Raw genomic sequence first — 8,282 nt, 5'->3', positions numbered from 1 at the left:
CTTCAATGCCACAGCAGTGTGAGAGCCAGCAGATATGCCTCCCGCCCGTGCGTCGTCCGCATTGTGCCTGTGAATACCGTAGCCCCTTGCTCAAACAAATGTAAAGTGTATATTATGTTTCCTCCATGTGTACTTAATTTAAAAGCATATTGGTTTCTTTAAAACTGCTCATTCTAAAATAGAGAAATTCGGCATGTCTCCATTGATTTAATTCAGTACATGAGATTGTTGGATTATGATCCATTTTAATAGCTACATTAAAAAAAAATACATCTAACATTCTTAATTAGAATAATCTCCAAAGCCAGTTAAATGTTTCAGAAGACAAACAGTTTAATTAGCCACCCTCAAAGGTCCCCTTCCCCCATGTGCAGTGGTCATAAGCTTGGTGTGGGCCTTTCAAGCCGCCTTCAACAATTGGATGAAAAGGGATTTTAGGCAGATTAGAGGGGGTGTCGCTTTATATGTTGTTCCTAATCGTGAGATATGCAGCATCTACAAAGTTTCACAAAGAAATGAAAATTCAAATAAATTTTCCTTTGACAATGTAGATAGCATGAATTACAAACCAACGTATCTAGTGATAAGATGACTTAATAAATGTATTCTTTCCGTTGTGGACAGAAGGAAAACCAGTGCATGCTGGGTGGACGAGCAAGTGATATGGCAGATTAACATTCTAACAAGGGTCAGTGCTTCCTCCCAGAAATCACGCCTTTGTTGTGCTCGCCCATGGTGCCAGGACATTTTGGAAATAAATTCGGGAAAGTTGAAACAGAACTGTTTGATTTTAAGTCTTAATTTTTTTTTCTTCCTTCTACTTTGTTCCTTGTTTACTGTGTTCCTTCTCAAAGTAAGACATTCTGAAGGTATAAATTAGAGGTCTTTTGCTTTGGCTTTCGTAAGGTATCTTCAAAATGTGAGGATTTGGTGCTGCGTAAGGAGGAAAGATTGCCCCTGCCCCCCGGGAGGGTCCCCTCTCCCCTTGTTAGCTCTCGGCTGCTGGCTGCTTGGCTTGTAGTTTGTCCCCCAAATAAATATTATTTGTAGATTTAAATTTTTTTTCATTATAATTGGATAGCAAATTGTTAAATAAACCAGAAATGAAATACATAAGGTTAACTGGAAAAATTACATTCACAGCTACATAGTATTTGCTATGGTATTTAAATGATGTGAAATTCTGAGTCCTATCACAATAGCAAAACCCATAAAACTAAAACATTAGTTTTCGCCTTGTACATAGAATACATGGTAAGGTAGCATTTGAAGTTCAGATAGCTTAATTGAGTCTGAAGGGGAAAGGTCAGTGAATTGGTCTATTGAATGTTGGCAGAAACTGATATGCCATCCAGTGGACTTTAATGACAGCAGTGTCTGCATTCACTTGCAGAACTGTTAATTAGGACACTTTGGCAGTTCATTTGTTTTGTATTGATGGTCTTCGTCCAATCAGAAAATCAATTTTATACAAGAAATTTACAAGACATGCTCCCGAGATTATTTTAATTTCCAAGTGACTACTGTTATACTGTAAAGCCCACATACATTTTTTTTTTTCAGTTGGAAACCTTTCTGTTTCTCTTCTGGGTAGAAAGCCTTGCCTGCCCTGCCCCCACCCTTCTGGGATCACATTCAGGACCTTGCACACACGCTAGGCGAGGGCTCTCTAGCCAAGGCATCGCCAGCCTCCCTACCCCCCATTCCGTAGCATCTTGACAAAATTATAATGTCCTATGCAAACATTTGAATTTTGAATTTATGCGAAACTTTGCTTAGTTGAGAAAGCCTAAAGCACTACTGCCATTGTTTCTAGTTAAAACAAACTAAAGAGAAAAGGGAGGGGGGGAGGATGGAATGCTCTCTGTCCCCTCTAAGTCAGGTGTAAGCAGTCCCCGTGATGTGCTTGTTCAGCATAAACCCTTACTGCATTAACTGGAGAAAACTGCTAAGACTATTTCAAGGAATTTCATAATTATTCATTAAATCTTACAAGATTCATTCATTATAAAGTTCTAGAACAAGTAATGTGATTGTCCTAATTACTTCCCAGAGCAGCTGTGTGTGCAATAAGGCAGCTTAAGAATCAACTTGTAGACACAGATTTCTAATACACTTTGTTTTGTGCACTTGCTGCCACATAGTTATAAATGTTTGCAGATATGTAGAATTTTACCGCAGTCATCTAGACCAGGCCTTTCACTTTCAGTGATTAAAAACCCTGCAGTTAGAGTGAGAGGCTGGGCCCAAGTGTAAGAAGGAGTGTGTATGTTCTAGCCTAGGTCTGTTCTAGCTGTGCTGCCACACAGTTTTTAAAAAGAAAAAGAAAACCTCAATCCCTAAATACTTCAAGGAAAAAACAGTCCCAAACTTTGAAGTCTGTCTAAAACTGTGCTGCAGCGGGATGTGGCGCTCTGGGCAAGTGCTCCCAAAGCATGGCTGAAGCCCTGGCTTATTTCTCAGTGTGGGAGGGAAGATGCACATACATGTATTTATGAGTATCTGTTGAATATCCATTGTCATGGATTATAGCTAAGTGAATTCTTAACTTAAATTTCCTAAATTCATATTCTAACTCACATAAAATTAACTTTTTGCAGTTTAGATTTCAAATTTTCAAGAATATAAAATATTATTATGTGTGGTGATAGGTAGGTAGGTAGACAGACAGATAAGATTTCTTTAGAGAAAAATGGTTTGGGATCAGTTTGGGAATCAATTATCACCTTATGATAATAAATTTCTTAGATTCTCGTGGTTTCTGCTTTTAAGTAGATATTCATGTACTGTTAACATTTATGGAAAGAAATTGTTAGTTTTGTACCATGGAGATCCTAGGCACATTGCGATATGCTTAAAGTGTCTAGTAAAACTTTGCACATCCTGATTCTTTCCACATTTCAGACTGTGTATGTACACGATTTCTATTTAGCTTGCTGGAACAGTCAGAATTCTAGAGCATTCCATTGTGCTAGCATGCAAATGTATTTACATAGCAATAAGTCTGGGTTTCCTTAAAGAGGACAACAGAACTGAGACTAACAAACAAATGGAAGCTTTTCTAAATCCAACCACTGGATAATAGAGGCAGGGCCAGGCGACCACAGTGTTGAACTAAACAGAGGGATTACTCCTGGGCTTCGCATCAGTTGGTTCTGCAGGGTGGCCTCACTTGTCAAAAAAAGAAAGCGAGAAAGAGACAGAGGAGTTTAACAGATAAACATTCACATGGGCACAGGAAGAAAAGAAGTATTCTTAATTCCATCAAAGCTTAAAAAAAATCAATCATTAATTTATTCTCACTTCAACTCTTGGTCATTTGGGAAAAACATCTGGTCTTGAAATCATTCGAACCTAGATACCAGCGTAGTAAGAACAGCTGTGAGGAAGCCTCAGGTCTGATGTAATGCGAAAAGCTATACCCATGTGTATGTCCTGTCCAACACATACTACATGTGCTTACTTGCAATGCTTTATCCTGTTTCAGTTTTGAATTCTCCTGATGTGGATATGTAATGTACTTTTAAAACTAGAAGCTAAAGATCACTTCTTTTTAAAGTTGTAATTTGCATATGTGTCCAAGTTGCTTAACAGAATAATATCTCAGTATTAGAAGTCAAAGTGGTTTCTAGTAGTCTAAATTTATACACACACACACACACACACACACACACACACACACACACACACGCACACATACATATATATAAAATAGTTTCAGAAAAAAACATTCTATTTTCTATACAACTAAGTAGTTTGTTAAAAACGTTTCTTTTAAAGTTAAACTTGGAAAAAAGATAGCATTTATCTACCCCTATTTTTAAATTTGATATAGCTAGTCCAAAGCATTTTACTTAAGAAACTCTGGTAGAAAAATGCATTTTCAGAGACTATTCTGCAGTATATTCACATTGCAAAGCATAAACTGGGTCACTGTGACAATAAGAACATGCAATTTAGAACTGTAAAGCTAGCAGGAAAACAGCTCAACGTTGGGATACAGTCAAATGTGCTAAGTTTTAAGTTAGTAAAATTTCAAGTACTAACTCCGTACATGTAAGCTACATTGTAGCAAAGCAGCAAACCTACAGAGCAGCTCTTTCCTGGTTCTCTTGTTTTAATACTAGCACTTAGGAAGCTGGGAAAGAGGGCCTGGTGAGGCTAGCCGTGAGTTCCAGGTCAGCCCCGGCCACAGCCTGGCCTACAGATGTCTCAGAACCCACGCACCAAAATGAGTGAACTTTCAGAGTATAGAAAAAAAGCCTAACTCGAGCTTTAAGTGATGAAACGTAGAGATTAACTTAGCAATATAAAGAGAAAATTAACGTAATGACGTGTGCCTATGTAATGTTTACTGTATAAAAAGTTACCCCGATGACAGCATATTGCCTACATAGGCCAATGCTTCTTCCCGCACAACCACATGCTAGCCTATCAAAGCCTTCAGATAGAAGTGGCGCCTTCTCTTCCTGTCAAACAACTTTGTGTGTGGTGCGGAGCATCACACCCAGGCCTGGCAGCACCTCAGGGGAGCACTCCCTCCTCACCTTGCCCTTGCACCCTCTCTTATCAGCTTACTGCTGCATTTCATTGTGTTTACTTACCACTTTGCTTTATCATCCTCTGGGCTTTTAATAGTTGCAAATGCTACAAGAGTTTAAATACTCAGATTTGATCTGATTCTAAGCTTTTGCACAAAGCACTTCTTTTTCACAATAAAAAAAAACAACTGCTCCGACATTTCACTTCTGCCATAAACACGTTATTGTAACAAGGCCGTGTTTCTAAAATATACATTGAAAGTAAATCTAAAAATTGATGTGCCATATGTAGAATTCACTTGTAAAACGTTTAGCCCTCGTTTCAGAGGCGCTGATGTCCAAAGAGCTGTTAGGGAACTAGACATGAAAGGAAAATCACTTCCAACAGCTTGTGAGATACAACGTTTGAAATGGTTCTTTGAGAAAGTACAGAATGTGGCTCGCACGAGGTCTCCTAGCTCTCTGGGAAAATGAGCTGTTGACATTCTTTTGGGTCATCATCCAAGACAGGAGGGCAAGCACAAGGATTTAGCAGACATATCCATCCTCGAAGACCTTTATCCATTCCACCTCAACGTAGAAACGTTGGCATGGACTCGTAGTGCCAACGTAGCCCATTTAGCGTTAGCCCAAGTGGGTGATGGGTAAGTTTTCTAAGAGGTCTTCATTATTTGCAGACTTTAGAGCAGAAGCCGTTCTCCCTCTGTATTACCTTCAGAAACTGAATGGCACTGTTAGATGTTGAGCAATCAGCTCTTAAATCTTAACTAAGTCAGTCAGTCCTTTGTGATACTTGTTAGTGGTTAATCGCAGAATCCTCATGTTTGCTCTGAAAATGACTGGCAACATTTTAGGTTCTTTCTCTCTTTAGACTGAATGACTCAGGCAACAGGAAAAAGCAAAGCTGAGATAAATTCATTGAGGATATAACTAAGATCCACACACGTACCCTTTCTTATAAATGGGAAAAAAAAAAACTTTTTGACTCAAACTGGAAGCATACTATCTGGGGCTGACCATGCAGGAAAGGGTCCCACAATGCACTGTGCAGACCTGGGACTAACAAATACCCTGCTGCTTTGAACCACCACCACCCCCAAAAGACAAAGGCACAATGAAATAGAAAGCTTACCACCGCTAGCTTTCATAGCTTTCAAAACGACCAACTAGGCAAACTCTACATCTCAGCCACTCCAATTCTGTCAGGATGCTAATGAGCTTGCTCTGATCTTTACTCGGCTTCCCGTGTTTTCTACATCTTCAAGGACCACATGGTGCTAGCAAAATAAAGACAACTAAATGAGAATTTCGAATGCTTTTTGTGTTAGGACCTGGTGCTTTTCAGTGGACGCACTCGTTGAATATTCTCAACTTAAAAGAGTACAACAGGGGGTTGGGTATGAACTTTTTAGCAGGAGGAAATTTGAACAAAAGTAAATTAGTGAGATGAGGAAAATATGAGAAAAATTTCTGATTAATTTCCACTCCATAATATCAATGACACCTTTGTCCCACTTGTACTCTTCTAACAAGAGATGCTGATAAAAGATGAATGATTCTGTGTTGTTCACAGTGAATGTTTAGTGTTTTTAATAGCAGCGTTCTACATAAAAGGCACCAGGAAGTACTCCGCATTAGCAGTTGAGATCACTAGTTAATAGGATGATGTCTTTCAGCCTTTGTCACAAGATTATTAGAAAGGATGGGTTTCTGTTCTCATCCTTGCCTGGTTTGGAGTGCCTGTTGAGCACAAGTGCTAAAATACAGGTTTCTTGGTATTGTTTCACATGTAAAGCAAAAAACCTTTTAATGCAACACCTTTTTCCTTTTTCTACCAGGTGATTTTGTTATTGATCTTTAATCTTCCCCTTTAGCTGTACTAAATGCTTGAAGTGTTCGGCTTTTCACTGTAGCCTTGATGCTGGCTATTTGTGTGGATAAATTCATTAATATTAAACAGGATGTATGGGGAGCAGGAGAGCCTGTGATGGAGAGAGCAGCTACTTGGTCAGTTTGTGGGTTCAGGGTATAGACAGCAGCATGCAGTTGAGGCTGCTGGAGCGGGCTCTCAGGCTGTCTCCGCTTACGTGTCTGTTGTAAGGAGCGCACCTTTCATGCTCCCCTTTCTCTGTATCACTAGGGGAGCAGAGAATCCCCTCTGACTGCACCCATATCTAGAAAAGAAAAGTAGGAACCAAAACTGGCCTCATGTTACCTGCTGAGGTGTATGGCCTGGGGCTTCTGCTCATCCTGGACAGCTAATAGATACCCAAGAAACGCAGTGACGCCTGTCACGTTTTGGCAGAGACTTTGATGTTTTTCACATTTAACACATAAACTTGATATTTCTATGCAGTGGTATTCTGAATTTTCTTCAATCCTGAAATATTATATTTTAGTTTATTGTAGTTCTACTAACATTGCTTAACTATTGCCCCTTAACATACTGCAGTTTATTCCCACTTCTAACATAATGAAAAAGTAAAAAACCAACCCTACAGTAGTAGGCATAACTTGGACAGCCATAGTTAAGAAAGGCAGGGGAAGTAGAAACATCTTTCTAAATATCTATACAGTGTTTCATAACTTGCTAATTTCATATCTACTACCATTTGTTTTGATGTTTCTATGTTTATTAAATATGGGTGGGAATTGAGGTTCAATCAAATAAAATGTCTTCATTTTGTTCTTAACAGCAAACATGAAATATTTATTCCTGTGAGAAAAAAAAGCCTTGTCACTTAAAGTGTGTACATTAAACTAAGTCGTGTCATACCTATTTTTGGTCATTTAGTTACACTACTAAAAAGAAAACTTAAAAGTATGGATTTACCAGAAATAAGTCTTTCTTATTGAGATACTGTAATAAAATAGAAAATGGCATTTATGAATCAACATGCTTTTGTTTGAGCTTTATATACACAACATAGCAAATGCACAGATACGATTACAATATCTCTGCAAAGGAAGAAAGAAACAAGATTTTGTTATAAAGATGGTCTAAGATTCTGATACTATTATACAGTTAGCTGGAATTAATAATTACTGCATTGAATCTGTATTATAAAAAACAGTTTTTCAAGATTAATATTCTATATCTGAAATTTTTCTGCAAAGTAAGTTTTTGTCAGTTTCCAGAGGCAATGGCCCATATACTTTGACAGACTCCGAGAGTTGTTAGAATTACCTTTTTAGAAATAAAATGCTAAGATATTTTTTGGTAATTTGGTGTTAGAGATCTGCTTTATATATCTGTTTACTTCTAACTGTGTGGAGAGTTTAATTATTTTATGTTACCTGATTCTGTCATTTTCTTACTAGACCACGTTGTAGTTTCAGACAGCTACTTCACTGTGTAGAAGACAGAAGTGCAGAGAACAGGTCGGGCAGTCGAGCCCTGTCAGCACTGTTTGGCTGAATCCCAGCCATATCTAAGAGCAGTGAGCCAGCACTCAGCTCTCCCATGTTTCCTCCTGTTTTTGTTCTTGAGTCTTGGAAATTGAACCTGGGGCAGTATATACTTGACAGGCACTCTCCCGCTGAGTAATGCTCCTCAACCTTTCCAAGGTCCCTTGCCCACCCCCGACCCCGGCCCTGGTCTATACAGGGTCTCTCCATGTAGACCAGGCTGGCCTTGAACTCACAAAGATCGCCTGCCTCTGCCTCCCTGAGTGCTGGGACTGCAGGTGTGCGCCACCGCTCCAGGCCCCTTCCAAGGTTTCAATGTGAACTTTCTCTTCT

At 39.0% G+C, this 8,282-nt stretch overlaps 1 protein-coding gene across 18 annotated transcripts in view; it reads left to right on the top strand.

Annotated features, from left to right (window-relative positions):
• The window catches only part of EHBP1 (EH domain binding protein 1), a 298,811-nt gene that overhangs the window by 265,136 nt on the left and 25,393 nt on the right, over positions 1–8,282 (top strand). The gene's annotated exons all lie outside the window — the stretch shown is intronic.

The sequence above is a fragment of the Acomys minous genome (assembly GCF_964271855.1).
Source record: "Acomys minous genome assembly, chromosome: 10".
Lineage (NCBI taxonomy): Eukaryota > Metazoa > Chordata > Mammalia > Rodentia > Muridae > Acomys > Acomys minous.
Note: the sequence above shows the minus strand (reverse complement) of the source record. Positions and strands in the feature narration are given on the sequence as shown.